Source organism: Rosa rugosa, chromosome 2 (genome assembly GCF_958449725.1).
Source record: "Rosa rugosa chromosome 2, drRosRugo1.1, whole genome shotgun sequence".
Classification (NCBI taxonomy): domain Eukaryota; kingdom Viridiplantae; phylum Streptophyta; class Magnoliopsida; order Rosales; family Rosaceae; genus Rosa; species Rosa rugosa.
The window spans coordinates 57028240-57049575 of record NC_084821.1 but is presented as its reverse complement, the minus strand read 5'-3'; the positions used below and the strand labels follow the sequence as shown (position 1 = coordinate 57049575).

Genomic DNA, 21336 nt, shown 5'->3' with positions numbered 1-21336 from the left:
ACCAAAGAGTTAAAGCTATAGCACTGTTCTGCCACTACATTGTGTACTCAATGGTTTCAATCATATAGTTGTATATGTATAATCAATATAACCATATTCAATTGACTAATAAACAAAAATAAACAAAAAAAGAAGAAGGAGATGACTTAATCGAAACCATGCCATGTGCTGATATAAACAAAATATGAAAGCTTGATCATGAATTCCTTGAACCGTATGACTTGATCGAAACCATATGCTGATATAAATACTACCTCCTGTCCAAGTGCAATCTGTTCTGCATCATTGTCAGAGATGATATCCATAGTTGCAGCTTCAGTCAGTATGGATTGACTGAGGCGTCGCTAGGTTTCAAAACTTCCTCTATTCTTCGTCCTCGCCAAGAGCACGATATGGATTTGGGAACGGCGTTAGCTAACGTCCGTTCCTTAATTGAGTTGGAGTTATGTTTTTATTTTTTATTATTTCTTTTATAAATAGTTAAGCTAGAGTTTTATTTCTTTACTCAAAATATATGTGGCTATTTCTGATTGGTAGGTTGGGAGAGGGGTGAACAAGCAGGTTCACCCGGGGGTGGATCCAAGAATTGTTCATTTTTGTTATTGGTGATAGTAGCTATTGTTGGTGGTGATAGTAGCTTTTATTGGTGACATTAGTTTTTGTTACTGGTGATAGTAGCTTTTTAGTGTTGGTCACAGTTGTTTTTGCTGTTGGTGATAGTAGCTTTTGTGACTTCACCAGAGACCTTGCCAGAATTCACCGGAGAGGACAAAGACAATTATTGGTGACTTTCACACTCTTGTGGCATTTTCAAAAATATGTTAATTTTTTAATCGAAAATTTAATACAATTTTTAATCTAGTGGCTTCATGTGTGAAAAAAAAAAAAATTTGATGACCCTTTGGCTCAAAAAAATTCAAAAACGGCCAGATACTTAATTGGCCCACTATTTGGGCCATTTTAATATATAGAGGGCATTTATGTAAAAAAATATAAATTTAATTTTGGCTGACAAACTATCTTCTCTTAAATATATTAATATGATAAATGGAACCAGATGTACATGGGACCTAGCAATATTGGATGACATCTGGGTAAATTGGTAATATAAACCATGACAGGTTGGCTATAGTCCTTCGCAGTCATGAAATTCTGGAGTCCAAAGCTGTTAGATTAGTTAGGAGCACATTGCAAGCAATTTGCAATCTAACAATTACCTGCTACAAACTTTCAATACTTTTACGTAATTTTAGTGAATGATTATGAATTATTTATAAGAAAATGCGTAAATTTTGATGAAAGTACCTAATTTTCTAGAATTTTGAATCACACTGATCACGGGACAACATTTCATATATCTTTCCTCTCTTTTTATTTATTTATTTTTTTTTAAAGGGGTTTGCAACCCAGCCTAACTGGGAGGCTCAGCCCCACGCCTATTAATATTATTCATAAGCAAAGAAGAGTACACCGGGGAGGACATATGGCCTAAGCCCCGTGAATTACAACAATAATCTGCGTAGAGAACGTCCCGAATGATAACAGGATTCTCATCTAACTATAGTTCATCGAAATAGTCAACACTAGCAAGGTGTGCTAACCTGTTGGCGACACCATTTGCTTCCCTATATACATGACGGATTTGAAAGGAAGAAAAGCTGCAAATGTACCTCTTATAGTCTTCCAAAATCCGCCCAATATCAGATAAATCCTCCTCATCCCTATTGAGGGCATAGACAAGACCAGCACAATCTGTTTCAAACTCCACATCCAACCAACCTTGATGGATCGCTAACAGCATACCTGCCCGCATAGCCTCAGCTTCCATGTGAATCGCAGAAGATGCAGAAGGGAAAGGCCTTGCAAGAGCAGCTACACAACGACCTTGGTCATCACGACCTACTGCACCTATTCCGCCCACATTCAAATCAGCAATGAAAGCACCGTCAGTATTGAACTTCAAACGCCCAGACGGAGGACACTGCCAGTAGGACACATGTCTCCTCTGTTTACTCTTAGACATCGGTCTGGCCTTCCTATATTCCTTCAAATATTTGCAAGCCCCGTCTATCATGTTCAGAGGGTCATACACCCCATTCTTCCAAACAATCTTATTTCTTTCTGTCCATAAAACCCAAAGAAGTACAAGAAATAATTCTAGATCATAACCATGCAAAGAGTCAAACATGAACCTGATCCAATCACTCAAGTTGATAGTTGATAGTTGCATAGTCCGTTGTATTGATCTTGAGTGGAGAATAATACCAAAACAGTTTGACCACTGAGCAATCCATGAATAAGTGTTTCCCATGTTCAACGTTGTCATAGCAGAACACACACTCCAAATCTGGGAGCTGAACCTTTTTAGCCAAGGCAGCTTTTGTGGGTAATATTCCCTTCACCAGGCGCCATGTATGCATACAAACCCTTGGGGGAACCTTAACTTTCCAAAGATTTTTCCAAAAACCATCAGATTCACCATTTTGACCAGAGGAAGAAGTAGGTGCCCTATTGCTCATTTGATTGGTCACTCTAGCCACATGATAACCTGACTTGACGTTGTACTTTCCATGGTTGTCAAAATGCCACAACAACCTGTCATGGCCCCCGACCAAGCTTAGAGGAAGTCTAAGGATGAGGTCAGCTTCAAAATCGCTAAAAAGTTCATGCACCACCTCTGTATTCCAATCTCCAGTTTCCTCATCAATTAGATCCGCAACCCGCAAGTCCTCCGTGCCCTGCATTACCGGAGAAAAAGGCCTAAAGCTGTATGGGAGTGGTAGCCATGGGTCTGACCAGAGAGAGATTGATTCACCATCACCCACTTGATAACGAAGCCCTTTAGAAAGGAGTTCTCTGCCATATATGATACTTCGCCATGTAAATGAAGAGCCTTTAGATTGAGGTGCATGGACGAAATCAGAATTAGGATAGTAATGAGCCTTCAATAGTCTGGTAATCAGTGAGTCCGGTCGATATAAGAGACGCCAACCTTGCTTTGCCAGAAGAGCTTGATTAAATAAAGACTTGTTCCGAAATCCCATACCTCCCCCAGATTTTGGAGCACACAATTTTTCCCACGAAAGCCAATGTATCTTCCGCTCCATATTGTTGTCTCCCCACCAAAATCGTGCCATCAAACTGTGCATTTCATCACACAAATATTTTGGGAGTTCAAAACAGCTCATCACATATGTTGGAATTGACTGTACCACAGCTTTGATCAAAACTTCTTTTCCAGCAGTGCTCAGCAATTTATCTCTCCAACCTTGAGTTTTCTTTCTGACCTTTTCATGTAAAAACCCAAAAGCTTCCTCCTTCGAATAACTAACCTGAATTGGCAATCCGAGGTACTTGTCATGCTTTTCAACTCTCAACACACCCAAATTGGCAGCCAAATCATCTTGTTTATCGCGAGGCACATTATGACTAAATGATACACTACTCTTTTGGTAATTGATCTGCTGGTCAGATAATCTCTCAAACTTCACGAAGATATCTCGTAGAACACGGCTCTCCCAGAATTCTGCTCTAAAGAAGATAAAAGAGTCATCTGCGAAAAACAAATGACTAATAGAAGGAGCATTTGTACAGACTTTGACACCATGAATAAGCTCTCTTTTCTCCGCCTGAACAATCAATCGAGACAAGAACTCCGCACATAATAAAAATAGATATGGTGACAGTGCATCTCCTTGGCGCAGACCCCTTGAAGGAGTTAAGTTCCCACAAGTCTCACCATTTACCAAAAAAGAGTATGATACAGTGCTTATGCAAGCCATAATCCAGTTGACCCAAATAGGACTGAAACCCAACCGAAGCATCATCATCTCCAGGAAATTCCACTCTACTCTGTCATAGGCTTTGCTCATGTCGAGTTTAAGCGCTCCAAATCCCACATGGCCTCGGCGACGCCGCTTTAGAAAATGAAAGATTTCAAAGGCCATTAGGGAGTTATCCGAAATCAATCTTCCCGGGACAAAAGCACTTTGATATGGGGAAATTAAACCATCTAGCATCGGTTTCAAACGGTTGGCAAGGACCTTGGACCCAACCTTATATATAACATTGCACAGACTGATTGGCCGCAGATGGCCCATGTTCTCAGGGCACTTCACCTTCGGAACCAGAGTCACCAACGTTCCATTGATCTCACGTAGTAAATCCGCTGACCCAACGAAGTAGCGTACTACCGCTATCACGTCCTCCCCCACTACATCCCAGAACTGTTGATAAAATGAAGGCGAAAAGCCGTCTGGTCCAGGAGCTTTCGAGGGGTGCATCTTCTTCAAAGCTTTCCAGACCTCTTATCCCGAAATTTCCTTTGTCAATTCAGAGTTCATTTCAGCAGAAATCACCGGGTTGATGAATTGAAAATCAGCATCAGTAAAAGTAGGAGTTGTTGAAGTGAAAAGCCCTCCAAAATAGTCCGTAACAATCTTCTGTAAGTCTTCTTCCTCAGTGCACCAAACTCCAAACTCATTATAAAGACCCTTCAGTAGATTTTTCTTCTTGCGATTTGTAGCCTGTTGATGAAAGAACTTGGTATTGTGGTCACCGTCCGACATCCAAATAACCCTTGACCTCTGTTTCCAAAACACTTCCTCACGGTGTAAAAGCTCTTGTAATCTTGATTGCAGAGCAGTATGATTATCATCAGGCCGTGCTGAAAAAGAGGAGTCAAAGAATGCGGCCAACTGTGACCTTGTTTTTTCAATCTCCTTTTTCAAATTTCCAAAACGAGTTTGACTCCAACTCAACAACTGTGCTCGAGTATTACTTATCCGATTAGAGACCTTTGAGAATGGACAATTACCAGTACCACTATACCAACCCGACTCTATCACTTGTTTGCATTCGGCGTCCCTAAGCCAAAAATCTTCAAAATGGAATCGTCTCTTTCTCCTCTTACGACGATTTCTACTATTCTTTATTTCCAACAAAATGGGTAGGTGATCAGATGTACTAGGGTTAAGATTAATAACCCTAGATGCAGGAAAGAGCAAAGTCCAACTCCTCGTGGAAACAAATCTATCCAATCGGATTTTTATCTCCTCCCCATGTCGTGTTCCCGTCCACGTAAATTTTGGGCCTGTAAAATGCATGTCAACCAGAGAGCAAGCCTGAAGGGCATCCTGAAAACCACTCATCTGCAACGACCCGCGTCGAGGTCCTCCTTCCTTCTCCGAGATGGAAACTATTTCATTGAAATCTCCACCAAGAACCCAAGGCAAATCCCCCATCTTGCCAAGCTGTTTCAAAAGTGCCCATGTCAGATGTCTATTCTCCACCTTAGGTTGTCCATACACTCCCGTAAACCTCCAAATATCTTGTCCCTTATCATTCTTAACAAACACATCAATATGACTAGAAGAGTAAGACCTTAGTGAAACCAAAATATCCTTAGTCCAAAGCAAGCTAATACCCCCAGTGACGCGGGCGGAAGTAACCTAGGTTTACCAGCAATAAACCTAAAATAAAGATTCTGGAGTCCACCAGAGATAAAAGAGAAAACTCTCAATTTTGATTGATAATATGATAAAAGATAGTTCTGCAGCCGTTTAAGGTTGCTTATATATGGGAAAAGAAACCCTAGGGCGACTAACAATGAAACCCTAAAGCCCACGGATTAAAACAAAACAAATCCAAAATAAACTAGAAAACCTAAAATAAAAAGAATGTAAAACTAGCCTAAAAATACTAAATCACGAATCGGATAATTAAGGCGATACATTTTGGCCTAAATTTGATAGAGCTCACTAAAGTGAGTCTTGAAGATCTCGTCGTTCCCATTCCGGAAAGGTATCATGCATCTCAAACGGATATTCTGGCCAAAATTTACTCTAATCTGATTCACAATTCAGAATCTGACTTTTCGCACGAGCAACCCGAAAAGTCCAAAACTTAATCTTCTTGAATATTCCAGCAGCTAATAACCTCATTATGCGTGAGTTACCTATTTTCCAATCACTCTTCTTGATTCTACGCCGCTTCTTTATTTTTCTAACTTTCCGGCTAAACCAAGCCAATTCTCGTCCTACATCACCCAGACCTACTGACACCTTTACCATTCACTACAGGAAAACAAGCCATTTACGACGTGCAAAGAATGCTGTAAATGACAATTTACGACGTGCAAACTCGGGCAAAAATGCGCCCTTATAGACCGTGTCAAAAAAACGAAATTTTTTTGTCTTTTTACGGCGTGCAAATGCACGCCGTAAATAACCCAAAAGCACGCCGTAAAATTTGATATGCACGCCGTAAATGACCTAAAAGCACGCTGTTAAACTTGATATGCACGCCGTAAATGACCTTAAAGCATGCCGTAAATTTTGGTTTAAGGCATGCTTTGCACGCCGTAAATTCAATTTAAAATATATATATATATATATTCTTTGTTGTTCCAATGTCACCCAAAAACTTTATAAATAAAAACGAATAACAAATATGTCTAATTCTTTGCTTGTTGCAATTTCATAAGAGAACCTTCACTTGTATAAAAAGTTAAGCAGTATACAAACAAATGTTGTGGAAGCAATCACAAATGAACCTTATAGCAAAACCAATACAAATAAAATGAACCTAAACTGGTAGTGTAAAGCCACTGGGGTGGATTGCCTCAAAACATTCACTGCACATTGCCACATTCCACTTCAAATACATCTTGTTTCTTGCAAACAGGGCACTGTAGGGCACTCATCAGACGCAAGGGAGGCTCTCTGGACGTGAAGCCATTTGTGGATGCAAGGCCAGCAGTACAGATGGCCACAGAGGATGACCACTGGCTCGTGTGCAAAGTCTGAGCAGATGTTGCAGTCAAAGCCGCCTTTAGAATTTTCAGAATCAGCTATTTGCACCTAAGATGGACTTCCATTCATGTGCACAGTATTGCTGCATTTCCATCTTTCTGCTCTTCCAATTTGATTCTTCCACCTGAGATAAGATATGAAACCAGTTAATACCAGACTCTTAAGCTACCTGATCTCGTTAGCTTATTATGAAATCCTCTACCATCAACTATAAACCATTCTTGATTCGTTCTTTAGTTCAAAGTTCCAAAGTCCGAACATATAAATATAACCATGAACCTCAAAATTCAGAACAAAACAGTTACTGAATTAGAGATCAAACTAACAATCTTTCCACAAGCAAAACACGGTTGCTTAACATAACTCTACAATGCATTGTAAAGTACTCACTCACTTATATCAAACACACTAACAAAAAAGCAGTTTTTACAACTAGCACCCCTCATGGAAACTTGTACTTAATTCCCCACCAATTCCAATTCCTTTACTTCTTATTAGTCAATTTCACCTCAGTTATATACATCGGCATAACAGATATCATTGAAGAACAAAGGAAAACCAACTCAGGCTCCAGTGTTCCCCATCAGGCACAAAGAAACAGCAACTTTTTATGGTTTTCTTCCTATCATCCCAGTTCTAAAGCAGACCCAGATCTGAAATGAAGGATTCACTGTACCCCTTTCCAAGACACACGGCTTAGTTGAGTAGTCCAATGCAAGCCTACACATCTTACCATCATCCACACATGAGATTAGAAACATACTACTAGAAGAGTTGTCAATCTGCAAAGTGGTAATTCATACCAGCTGCTATTATACTAGTCCTAGAAATTACAGAATTTTAGAGATGCATAAAGACACAACTTTCTACGACACTCATTTCCTAAAAACTTCTTATCCATCTACCTTTATAAACTGCACGGTCTGATATATAAAATGTACACTGGTATCTTTGCCAAATATACCTACCTTATTCTAATCATCAGCGAATCATTATCAAGAAATCATTAAGGTAACTATCATTGACAGGTGACTTTACCTCAAAGCATGTATGGTATAGAAGACATAAAAAGGAGAACTAGATTTTCTTTTGTCTCACTTCCGTATCATTTCTCATTTTTATTAAGCTTATGTTAGAGAACATTAAATAGAACATTAAATATATAACATTACATGCCTTCTGATGCAAAGCTAGTAGAGAACAACCATTTAAGAGAATACTACAATATAATGTCTAAGGCATTGCAATTGATAATTCCAATAGCAGCTAAGCACAAGTCTTTCAATTGATAATTCTATTCTGAAACCCCAAACAGAGCTTAAGGGGAATTTAATCGAACACCTGGTGTGCGATAAACACCCACTTCCACAAAAACATATTGAAAAAGAAAACGATTCTAGAGTGGAGAGTAACAATAATTCAGACAAACTCTTAACACAGACTCTAGCTAAGCAACCAACAAAGATATCAAATAGCAACATCAATGGCCTCACAGAAATTCCAAATAAGCAAATTCCGATCATGACACTACTACAAAAAACACATACAAGGACACCAAACAAGGACACATAATTTATGTGGAGTCCTTGAAGGTTTTTAAGGACACACAACTTCAAATTGAAATTTTTTTAGTGGGTGGACAGTTTTTAACGACACGTAAACCATTTTTGTTGTGTCCTAAGATTGGGCTCCAAAACTGAAATCCAATTGAAATAAAAAAGGCGGAGCTGCAGTACTTGGCGTTTTCGATTTCCTCCCGAAATTTCACTTCCCCCTCCCCGACTTGCACTCCCGCCGATTTTTCTTTGCCAAAAGTTAAACTTCCCACTTGTTTTTTTGCACACAAATTCCCACTCTGGCCTCTATTTTTTCATTGACCTACCTCTCTCTCTCTCTCTCTCTCTGCATCTCTTCCTCATCGAATTCAATCACCACAGACGAGTATTCTCTCTCCTTCTCGATCTGTCTATACCGTTTTCTTCTCGCCAGATCTGTGTGCTTTGGTGCTGGGTAACAATTGTTTCTTCATGATTCCCCGTTGGTTTTCTTTCACCAGGATCTACGAGCTTTCTCCGTTGCCATTAACGAGGATCCGATCTAAGAGTCTTGACTGGCGGTGGCTTTCTTCTCATCCAAATCAGAATTAGATGGGTATGTCAGTGGCTCGATTTATATTGCTTAATTATGTGGATGAGATCTTGGAGGTTTAATTTTGTTTTCATCTACTCTTCCGCAGATGCCAAGCCTAAACCCTCTCATCCTCTTTGCAATGATGTCGCCGTCATCTCTCCGCAAACCACCGACCTCACCGCCTACCCTAGACGCCTCCGCGATGTCGTTCTTCACCCATATCATCCACCGTCCTCACCAAATCGAACTTTTGGTAATAATTATTATAAGGTTTTGTTGGGTTTTGGTTAGTTCATCAGTTTGGCTCCAAATATGTCTTACACATCTCATATCATCCACCACTCCAAAAAGGTCCGCTCTTCAATTGAATTTGGTTTTGATTCTAATCTGGGTGATGCTGTTTACTTTGATTCTAATCTGGGTGATGCTGTTTACTTTGATTCTAATCTGGGTGATGCTGTTTACTTTCATTAATTTATGACATATTTATTCTGTTTTCTTTCTCCAAATTTTGTTATAGGATTATGTGCCTACAGTGTTTGACAACATCAGTGCTAATTTGGTGGCGGATGCACAGTTAACCTTGGATTGTCGGACACTGCAGGTAATTGCTCTGTGTGGGTGTTTGTGATTTAGTTCTTGAAGCTTAATATGTGAGATAACTAGCTGGAGCTTATGTGAGATGCTATAGGCCATTTAGAAAAGATAAAATTTAATTTTAAGCTCTCCAATGTAGTTAGAAGTAGAAAAGATAACTGGTTTTTGTTTTCGGTTTTCGTTGTTCCCCCGACACAAACTCTACCTTTTGGCTGCGTTGATTATGCTGAATTCATCAAGGTTTCTGTTTATCATTAATTTATAATATGTAGTTATGTATGTTGCTGGATTAGTTGGATATGGATTTCCTCCGATTTTGTTTGTTTCTTTGATTGAGCTAATTCCTTTACGCTTTGTTGTTTTGCAGGCTGAGCATCTTGCTGGGTTTGTTCTTTCTGTATGTTACAATACCATGCAAGCTCTTTTTCTTTATTTTATTTTTTTGCTTGTTTACCTTACAATGTTCAAAGAATAGCTTCACTATTTTAATTTGAAAGAGAATCAGTCAACAGCTACCTTGTTGTTATATAAAGCTGGTACATTCTTAATACTGATATAGCCTGGGGTATCCCAAAATGCTAAAACTATACTTTCACTTTTTCCAGGTACAGGATAATCTTGTCCTAGGGTCAATTTATTTTTCCACTGAATGCATTTCAGAGTTTGGAGTTCTTCTAATGTTGCTCCTTTTTAGCTTATAAACTCTATTCTCATTTTGTACCTATGATCTATCATTCCTCTTCTTTTTCCCCACGTAGTATGTTGCATGATTTTGTGATTTTCATAATTTATTTATTTTGGCCTATTAATGCTTATTGTCGTGATGAAGAATGGGGAGGGTATCATGTTTTTTCTTCTTTCTTTTTCTTATCTACAAGAAGTTAGTAAGCTTGCATGAATTCAATGGATGGATGGACAGCTCAAGAAAGTATTGAAACTCCAGACTTACTATTTCAATTTATTATAAATAAGGTTAGTAATACTATTTCAATGAATGGATTTACTTGTTATTCCTTCTATCTAGCTTACTGTTGATGTTATATCTAGCAAACTGTTTTATTTTTTATTTTATTTTTATGGGTGTGCATGCGTGTCATCGAAATTCAGTAGCATTATCTACAACATTAATTATATGGAAATCGTTGTTGAACTGTGCTCTGCCCCTATGTACATGTAGTTTTTGATCCTCAGTGTAGTTTCTGATCTCAAACTATCTAACCCACCTCTGCATCTATATAGTTTCTGAACATATATATGTTGAACTGTTTTCTGTTTTTTTTGGTGTTCTGAGGTTTCTTACTGCCAAATTTGAGTTGCTGGTTTTTGTCAAATTTTTTGTATTTACTGCATTGTAAATGTTTGAACTGCTTTACAGTTCTAGCACTTAGAGGAAAGGACTACGGCAAGTCAAAGATGAGTTATCTGGGCCATGATTTCAGGTTATTCTTATTCTTACTATCTAGTAATCATTTAAGTAAGTTTTAATGGATTTAAGCTCAGCTTTGTGCAATCAGATATGGGAAATCGTTGAATTCCAGTTGTCAAGTATTCGTTTCTGTTTCGGTGCGCCTGTGAGTATTTTTCTGTGTTCTCCATTTTCAGTTCAGTTTTGAAGTATTGTTTTCATGTGTGTGTGACTAAGAGAATGACATTGCTGTGATGTTTGTATATAAAGGCATCTCATTTCTGTTTTGCGCATTTTCAAATAGGTCCATTTTCCTGTGGGAAACTGGGAATCTTTGTATATAAGTATCTTTGTTTAAAGAAAGAACTCATTTTTTGTTGTTGTTATCATCTCAGTGGGCATTGATGGCTTATTTAGAAATTTCGAGATTCTCAAGAAAACTGGGTTGAACAAATGGTACCTATATTTTCAGTTCTATTCTTATTTCTTACTGACCTGTGAAACAGAAATTTATATATTACTACCCATGTACAGTTTTTGAGTTTTTATAAAAGTTGTATTCATCATGTCCCATGTAGTTTTTCCATCGATCTCTCTTCTTGATGATGCAATTTTGAATTATCTGTACTGTTTCCATCACAGTCTGAGGTCCAGATCGTGCAATGTGTTTCATTCTAAAGCCTGTAGACAAAAAATGCGGAGGGACAGACTGAATGGCAAGTACGCTCCAGTTTCATCCTTAATGTTCATAACCTCATTGTGTTGTATCTGTCTTCACAATATATCTGTCTTCACAAGTACGCTCTAGGAGTGTTAATATGTGCTTGATTTTGGTTTGTGCTATATTTATCAGGTTATGATTGAAGATATTGGGAAGCAGATTAAGCAACTATAAACCTACAAGGTGCAGGACATTGATTTACTTGACTAGAATTGTTGAACTGTAATTTGTTATACTTTATAAATTTGTATGCATATGGTGTATTTTGATTTAGTTAATATTGCATTTGGTGGTGTATTTTGAGGGGTGTACAATTGGAGAAAGCTTCCTTTTATTATTAATTAAATTTTTTTTTTGGGTTTTTTACAAGTTTTAAGGACACGTTTTGAACGTCCTCTATGACTCTTTTAAGTGTCCTGTTTTAGTTTTAAGGACACATATGAGTGTATTTTTTGTGTCCTCTTATGGTTTTAAGGACTCCATTTTCAGAGCTTTTAGGACACAATTTGTGTGTCCTAGTATAGAATAGAGGACACCTATTAGAAGATATAAGGATGCAATTTAGGTGTCCTCTTATGGATTTAAGGACACTGCATCTAGAGCTTTAAGGACACACAAACTGTGTCCTCGTATAGAAAAGAGGACACGCTTTCAGTGTCCTTGTTTGAAACTTATAATGACTGCTGGATAGAGGACTCCTTTTTAAAGAGTCCTTGTATGTATTTAAGGACACAGTTTCAGTGTCCTTAAATGGTGTTTTTCTAGTAGTGTGATAAAATAAGATAGAGGCGTACCTTTGAATTTGTATGGTGCTTCCGATCCTGCGAGAGCTGAATCGTCAATGATAAGATCTCACTTCTTCAGGCGCAGATGAAGATTTGAGAGAGAGAGAGAGAGCAGAAATCGATTTAATCGAAAATTGAACAAGGAAATTTCAAGGTCCAAAGATGCAAAATCCAAATACAGAATCAAATTCAACAGAAAGATCAGAAAACCTAAATCGAAGCTTACCTCTGGACTTTCGAATTGCTTGTGAACTGGTTCGCCGATGGCGAGAGAAACGCTCTCCGGTTGCAGAATCGAACATGAATAAGGAAGATTTGGAGTTCGAATCTGACCTTCACAAACTCAGGACTCGAGCTCTTGGTAATCGGTGATGGCGGTGCGACGGCGTCCTCCGTCTCGGTCGACGTCATCGCGGCGGTGCTTGGGAGAAGAAATGAGACAAAGGAAGGTCCGGCTCTCAAGGCTTTTGGGAGAAGAAGAAATCGATGGCTCTCGACGGCTTAATCTTCGTCCTTTATCGGACGAGAGAGAGAGAGACCAGATAAGGGAGAACCTTTGACATGAGAGGGAGAGATAATTAACAAATTTTCTAATGCTTTTTACTACATAAACACGGCGTGCTTTCGACGCACGCCTTAAATTTTATTCTAAAATTGCGAGTTTTACGGCGTGTATTAAATGCACGCCTTAAATTATACTAATTTACAGCACGTATTAAATGCACGCCGTAAATCACGTGTCGTGAATGATCATTTTTCCTGTAGTGATTCTTTCTTTTGATAAACTTACAATCAACAGAAAAAACATTCTGCCACCCAATACGACGTTTGATAGACACCATCTCCTCAGCAGTACACCTAGTTTCAGAAAGGAAAATAATAGTGGGATGATTGAGGGAAACCAGCCCTTTGAGTGCATTAACTGTCCAAGGGTTCCCAATCCCTTGACAGTTCCAGCTTAAAAGATTCATTTCTCGTGATGGGTCGAAACCGGACCCATCACGGTGGAACGATTCGGAGTACGTTCAGAACTCTTTTTGGGTGACCGGGTTACCACTCCTCTAGGATGCTTGCCAACCACGAAACCTCTTTTCCCAACCTTCTTAGAGACAGTAGCAAAATGCTGGTCAGCTGGTGGAGAACTAAATTTCGAAGCAGTGAGTTGATCCAAAACACTATGCTGAGCCGACTCCTTATGGGTTACAGAAGATGTCAAAACAATAGACTCTGCCGGTTCGGGCGCTTTCGGAGGTACAGAGACAGGCCCATTTTCTTTGTCTGCCTGAACTTGTTTTCCTTTCCCCGGCCCATTAACTCTTTTTTTATAAACCGCCTGTACATTCTGTTTCTCTTCCAGGATATGCGGAGACACCAACTGCTTAACTGACGTGTCACCGCCCACGGCTTCCAACCGGTGTTGGAGGTTGACGACCCCCTGATTTGCGTAAGGTAACCGAGTTTGAGGTAAACTGCCGGTTTCATCCGGTTCAACCGTGTTTGCTGTCGTCAGCAGACCAAAAGGCATGTCACTGTTCTCCTCCAGGACGTCATCACAAACCCCGTCATTCATCGCCGTATCAAGCGGCTCTTTCTCAACTGCACCGTCCTGACGGAGTAAGCTCCGCCGCTTCATGGCTCCTTGGACTTTGAATTCATCATCAGTCAGACCATGTTCAACTTCCATACTGCTAACACCCCCAGAAGTGACAGGTTTATCTCCAGCCTCTTTCTCCTCTCTCGATCTCACCCAACCCGTAGATGGGAAATCCGGCACGGTCATCCTCCAACCGGTTCGAGAGTTTGTGTGCAATCCCAAACGACATCCACTTCCATCATAGAAAGTAGAGGACGACCTGTGATCCTTCTGCTTTGCAAGCCAAATTTCCTTCTTCTCAGCATTAAGAAGGTCATCATACGCCGGCTCCGTTACTGCCCCAGACTTCCGCAGATCACAAGCTTGCCCAGTATGGGAAAGTAAGCCACAGGAAAAACAAAAATGGGGAAGGTGTTCATATTCAATATCATGCAGCCTCTCCTGTTCACCGGCAGGTGCAAATACAATCCACTTCTTCAGCGGTTCTTCCACATTGATGCCCACTCGAATACGTAAGTAACTGCCCAAACAACTCCCAAATCTATCTTTTCCTGTACGGACATATTGACCCACTACTTTCCCGATGCTTTTCCCTGTCTCTTCATCCATGTACTTTGGTGGTAAACCTCTGATACGTACCCAGAAGAATTGAGTTTTGAGAGACACAAGAAGTGGATCCATTAGTCCATCCGTGAAGGAGATAGCAAACAGAGAGTGCTCATAAGTCCAAGGACTACCCGTGATAACTTTTTCCAAATCCTCCCTATTGTGAAAAGAGAAGAGGATTTTGTTACTTCCCTCCAAAGGAACCGCTGTAATTGTGGACGATTGGTTGTGCCTAATCGTTGAAGCCACAAACCTTTCATTGTACTGATAAGAATTTCCGGCTTGTAATGTTTATGAGTATACAATTCTCCCACAAGGAAGAATCTAACAGGTTTCTTCTCAAGTTCTTCCTTTGTAATGACCACTGCAACGGCCTCTCCCTCATGCAAAGTCTTCCATCACGTTCTCCATCAATCTAAGAAACAAATGCAGAAACTGCCAACCTTTGAAAATAACTTGTAACAAATTGATCATACCAGTCGTAGACAAAGTTGTCTCGAATGGAATGGTTGTTGGTAATGAACACCAATTAAGCAACCCCTCACTCTTAAGTTAAACTAGAGAGGAGAGAACTTATAAGACGCAATTATTATTTGCTGACAAAATGAAATGCCAATAAGAATGTGGGAAACACAACGGTCAAAGTAGGATAAGGATTTGTTTTGTTCAAAGAGAAGATTTGATTGTTTCCTATCTGCTTATCCTACTTGATAATTGTTTTTTTTTTTTTAGTTATATTGAAGGAGAATTGAACTCTTAACTTAGCCTAATTATAACCTAATTTTCAACCTTCCTTCACCAATTAAGCATTGCAATTTCTTCGCGAAAGAACCAAAGTAAATGGAAGAGGATAATAACCCTACATACACGCTCATTTTTAACAAGAAACCAAGTGAAAGCAGGTTCCGATTCGTACGTACATTTTCCATCTGTTCACTCATGCAGCAATTGATTATATAACTCCTAGCTAGACAAGACCGAAAAAAATCTTGGCCATACTATCATTTCTAGCACATCGATCAACGGTGAAGCTTGATTTCTAGCTTGTGTTATCCTGTATGCTCAGCTGGTTTCATTACCGAACAATAACTGATAGGATAGAAGAAAGGGGGAGGACCAATAACTTTATTGTTTTATTTGCTGATGACATAATTATTTTTTATCTGGTCATAAAAAGAATTTGCTTGTGATTATGCAATTTCTACAGGAAAATGGACTCAATTCCGGACAAGTTATTAATAAAGATAAGTCAAATGTGTTTCTTGTTAAAAGCATTTGGAGGAGGAGAATTCCTATTGCTAATGTATTGGATATTTCCCTTGGTATTGCTTCTTTTAATTATTTGGGAGTGCCAAATTTTAGGGGTAAGGCTCGTGCTAGATATTTTCAGCCTATTGTTGATAAAATTCGTTTAAGATTGTAAGTTGGAAGGGTTCTATGTTGTTTATGGTGGGTCGTTTGCAGTTAATTAAATCTATTATCTCGAGCCTAAGCCGGACCTGACATGAGACCCGTGAGTCGGTTGTCTCAGGTCCGGTGTCTCGTCGAGGCCTAACATTTATTTTTCTGGAGGTATTTCAGTACATGGGTAGACTAGTCTATTTATGCATGGAGTTAGTCTACCCTTGTATCGAGCTAGTCTACCTCTGTATTTGAACTAGTCTACTTGATGTATCGGTACATTAATGTACTAAAGTCTTTTCCATAAAATTATTAAGTAAATAAAATGTAAGTCTTTTACTAAACAATGAGATTGATTTAGTTGGCAAGTTGCATTCATTTCCTTTATGTTACTCCTAGACTAGGTTCGAATTTCATTTTTGTTATGTATTTATTTTTCTTTTCAATTTTTTTTTGTAAATATTTTTTTTTGGCTGTTTTTTTTTCTTTTCTATAAAAAAAATGTAGGCCCATTTTTATTTTGTGTTCTGGTTCAATTAATAAAAGAGAAATCCCATTGATGGCATGGGAAGTGTGTTGTTCCCCATATGAGGAGGGAGGCTTAGAGCTCAAGCAACTTGTCGTCTTAAAATTGTTCTTTTCTGCTGAAAAAGCTTCGGAAGGTTTCTCCTCAGACTCAGTTGTGATTTTCTTCGTATTTGTTTCTTCTGAAATAGCAAGCTCAAGAGGTCTTAAACACTTTAGGATGAATACTTTTTATTTCCTTAACTGTATCATTTCTTGTACTGTTTTGAGCCTGGGCTTTGCCTTTGGTCTCTTTGGCCTTTGCCATTCATCATCCAAAAAAAAAAAAGGGTCCTAGGCAACTTCAGCTATTTGGGCATGTATTAAGAGGGTTTGGCCTCAGGTTATTGAAACTAGTCGTTGGATTAGTGGCTTGGGTTCTCAAGTGTCATTCTGGCGCGACATCTTTTTAGGGAAGCCTTTCAGTGATTTTTTTTGGCATGCATGGGAATAGAGAATATCATTTAATTGAGACTGGGTGATTTAATTAGTAATGGGTTTTGGAATTTTCCTCCTCTCTTTCAATTCCATTTTCTTGCTATTTGTGAGATTGCTTCACAAGTTCCATTGCCGTTACGTTAAATCTGTTGGTAACTTGGTATCAGACAAGCTAATCTGGTCAGCTTCTTCATCTGGATAGCTTTTTGCCCGTGAAGCAGGGCCGGTCCTGAAATTTCAAAGGCCTCTCCCTTATATATAATTTTTTTTTTTTGCCAATAACTATACAAAATCATATGAATAAAAGTAAATATAGAATTAATAACAAAACAAAGTATATGAATTGAATAAACGTCACGTTTAATTATTGGGTCGGTTGTCTATATGGAAAAAGAAAAAGGAAAAGGTGAGCCACATTGTATTCACTTATTTCGTTGAAATAAAAAGGAAAAACAAGTTAAATAAATCTTGGTAAGGCAGGTACGAGATAACTACAGTACCTCTGGAGTAGCACGATACTTGGTGTTTTGTAAAATCAAAAGAGATGTATATCAATATAATTTGTGTGCAGAGTCTAATCTTCGGAGGCCCCCGGAATCCAGTGGCTTGAGGCGGCTGCCTCAAGCAGCAACCCTTAGGGCGGGCCCTGCCGTGAAGCTTATAAATTCTTGCATCCTTCTCTTCCACCTTGGTTGGGGTAAAATTATTTGGCCGAAATATAAAGCTCCTCGCATGTCATTACTTGTTTGAAAATTACTTCATGGTCGTGTTTCATTAGAGGATTTCTTGCAGAAACGTGATGTATCTATGCTACATTTTGTGTGCTCTTCCGCGAGAATGGTGAGTCTTTAAATCATATTTTTCTTCAATGCTCATTTGCTGCTACTATATATATGGAATTGCAAGATTGAAAGCTTTGAGCTTGATGTTGTTCCTAATTCTATTTTGGAGTTATTGAATATGGGGTTGGCTGGGCGTGGCTCTCAATTATGTGAGCTAGCTTTGGGTTGCATGCTTTTGTTCTACTCTATGGTTCGTTTGGCACTCTTGCAATAAAGCTAGATATGATGGTAATGAGCCTAATGTCTACGGATTCAAAGGTTGGTCTCTGGGTGTGTAAATGCCTCTAGCTGTTTGGCATCTGGGTCCATGAATAACACAACTCAAGATCTTAGAGTGGCCCAACGTTTAGCAGCTTCATGTAGGCCAAGGCGTGTTCCTCGCATTACTGAGGGTCATTTGCATTCCCGCCATATGGTTGGATTAAATAAATATAGATGTGGAAAAGTATATCTAATGAAGCTGGTTATGGTTTCAAGGAAGGTAATCAAGTTGCAAGTGTTCTTGCTAATTTTAGTTGTTCTTTTAATGATTTAGTTTGGTGGGGCTTGGCACCCCCTTTTATTTTTTATTCCTGTAATAGATATCATTTGGATCTTCCCAACCTGGCCGTTCGTTAGAATTTTCTTTTTTTTTGAAGAGGTTTGATTGATTCCCCTCTTTGTATCACTACTTAGTTTTGTTGAATAAATTCTTCGGTAGGTCCATTAAAAAAAAAAAAAAGAGCGAGAGGGAACCAGAGGAAGTCATTCTGGCGGTCCAATCAAAATGAACGGTCCGGCATGAGGTAAGACGAGAAACCTCAGGAGGTTTCGAGTCCGCTAGCAGTGTCCTTGAAAACAATTCCAAAAAAAAGAAAAAAAATTAACAGTAGTCTAGAGTGGAGACATGTAAATTAACAATAAAGATGCCCTATGGAAAGGCTCAATAAGCCAACATTATTACAAAAAGCGAAGGTCTGGGTTTCGACTTAGGGAGTTTGCAGATCAGTAGATCTCAACTCATTTATTGTATATGGAAACTTATATATATATAAGAAAAGGCAATGGAGAACGTCTCAATTGTCAGCTGTATTGAGGTTTCAGATGGTGAAGTGGGCGGCACTCTACCCCCGACCATGATTTATCCCCGGCGTATGACCAAATCCACCCCCTACACTTGCGAGTACGAGTGGATGGAAATCGGAACTTCCCGTAAGTACGCGTGCTTCCGGTTCGTACACCTTGGAACTCCCAAACAGTCTGAACTTCCCTGCGAACGGTCTGGTCACTTTGTCGCTACCAAAATTCATCAGCAGATCCAGCCCGGTCTTCTCTTCTATACAACAAGCCAGTGACAAAAAAATGTTAGTATATGTACACCAATCCTGTCAGATATGATTGTACGTCAATTAAACAATGTATAATTCATTAAATGATAGAGTAATTAGCTGGGTACTGGATTTTGAAGATGCTGAGAGTCTGGCAAATGCTATTTCGGAAGAGAAGAGTAGCAATAGGAAGAGGCTGGAGTAAAGAACAGCACAGGGTTTGCTGTGAACCATATTCTATATATCATATAAAGGTACGACAATAAGTTTTCACTTCCCCAGCCACACACACTAGTTGATTATATATAGAAAACTAGAATAGTATGTATATGACGTGCGGAACACGGCAGATATCCCATTCAAAATGTCATATATATCTCATTGGCGTGGAAATTATTTGCAAAGAGGCTGTACGTGATTCACCATGGAAGTTGCCTTTTCCCCCACACTCTTGAACTTGCGCAAGTCTACTAGAGCAATTGCACGGGCCGGGGGTGTTTTGCACGGCTACGACCATGACCCTTAGCAATGACACGAAAGTGTCTAAATAAAAACCATAAATAAAAAAGGACATGAAAATACCCATGGCAGCATGCGACCTAGCAATAATGGATGACATCAGGCCTAATCCGACCAAGCCCACCACCGACTCTAGGTCAATTTTCTAGTGGACCCCATATCCAATCCAACTATTTGAGGCAAATCTATCGTAAATTGGTAATATAAACCATGATGGGTTGGCTATAGTGCTTTGCAGTCATGAAATTTCTGAGATCGAAGTTGTTAGATTAGTTAGAGGTACATTACAAACAATTTGCAATCTAATAGTTACCTGCTATAAATTTTCAATACTTTGGAGTATCGTAAAATTTTAGATGAATAACTATAAATTATTTATAAGAAAATGCACAAATTTCAATGGAAATATCAAATTTTCTAGTATTTTGAATCACACTGATCATGGGATAACATTTCATATAACTTTCCTTCTTCTTTTTTTTCCTTGTTATATTGAAGGAGAATCGAACTCTTATCTTAGCCTAACTGTAACCTAATTCCCAACCATCCTCCACCGCCTAAGCTAACCCCAATTAATTGCAATTTCTTCCCAAAAGAACCAAAGAAAATGGAAGAGGATAATAACTCTACTACATACATGCTCATTTTAAGGCCACTCAAAAACACCTAATTAACAAGAAACAAAGTGAAAGCAGGTCCGTATTCGTACATCTTCCAACTGTTCACTCATGCAACAGTTGATTGTGCAACTTCTAGGCTAGCACCGAAACGAATCTTGGCCATTCTACCAATTCTAGCATAAGCTTTTTATTGTGAAGCTTGGTTTTTGGCTAGTGTTGTCTTGTATGCTCAGCTGGTTTCATCACCAAACATTAATGCTTTGCTTCTGCTAATTCTAGTTCTAGTGAAGCAGAGGCTCTTTTCAAATGGAAAGCCAGCTTTCTAGACCAAACCCAAGATAATAATCAATCGTCCTGAGCTTAATTATTGTTAGAGCAAGTCCAGCGGTAGTGTGGTGATCGGCCTCCAGCTAGGATTAACGACGTGGTGACCATGAAGAAGCAAAAAGAAGGTTCCACCGGCCCAAGCTTGACCAGCCAAAGCTTGGCTTTTCCTGACCAAGGCCAAGAAAAATGTCAAGCCGGTGACTAATTCCTTGACCAGCGTTGCCGGCTGCCAGCTCGGCCCAGAACCGATCTTGGGCGACGTCAGTGACTGCTGTGGAGAGAGAGACGCAACGTCGAACCCGAAACAAACCCAGAAACTCCAATCATAAGAATTTAATCCAATTCGAAAACTAATTACACAAACGGGTAGAGCATGACGAGAGGATGAGTTTTCATACCACATGCAGCCCAATCGGTGGCCGGAGTCGCCTAAATTCGCTAAAACCCGCCCAAGAACGTTAGAGTTTCCAGCGTTCGATTCTTCCTCCACGGTGAACGATTGGTCAAGCCGTGACCGGTGGCATGTCAGCGACTTCCAGACGAACAAGTTGATGCCGGTGCGCTGTCGTACGGTGGCCGGACGGCAATAATACGGTCGGATCCTCAATCGGGTAGTCGGGTCTCTCTTTCGGTTTAAGAGAGATCAAACCTTCTGGGACGATCTGATT

At 39.4% G+C, this 21336-nt stretch overlaps 1 long non-coding RNA gene across 6 annotated transcripts; it reads left to right on the top strand.

Annotated features, from left to right (window-relative positions):
* The first annotated feature begins 8483 nt into the window (after positions 1–8483).
* On the top strand, positions 8484–12027 carry LOC133728682 (uncharacterized). 6 transcript variants are annotated; one of them, XR_009855960.1, is made up of 9 exons: positions 8490–8963; positions 9049–9546; positions 9907–9936; positions 10418–10511; positions 10915–10978; positions 11054–11110; positions 11340–11400; positions 11587–11664; positions 11798–12027. It is a non-coding gene; the product is annotated as an uncharacterized LOC133728682 (long non-coding RNA). The 6 variants fall into 6 exon arrangements; XR_009855963.1 differs by having other exon boundaries at positions 8484–8963; positions 9049–9195; positions 9463–9546; positions 10915–11400; XR_009855959.1 differs by having other exon boundaries at positions 10915–11110.
* The last annotated feature ends 9309 nt before the right edge of the window (positions 12028–21336 follow it).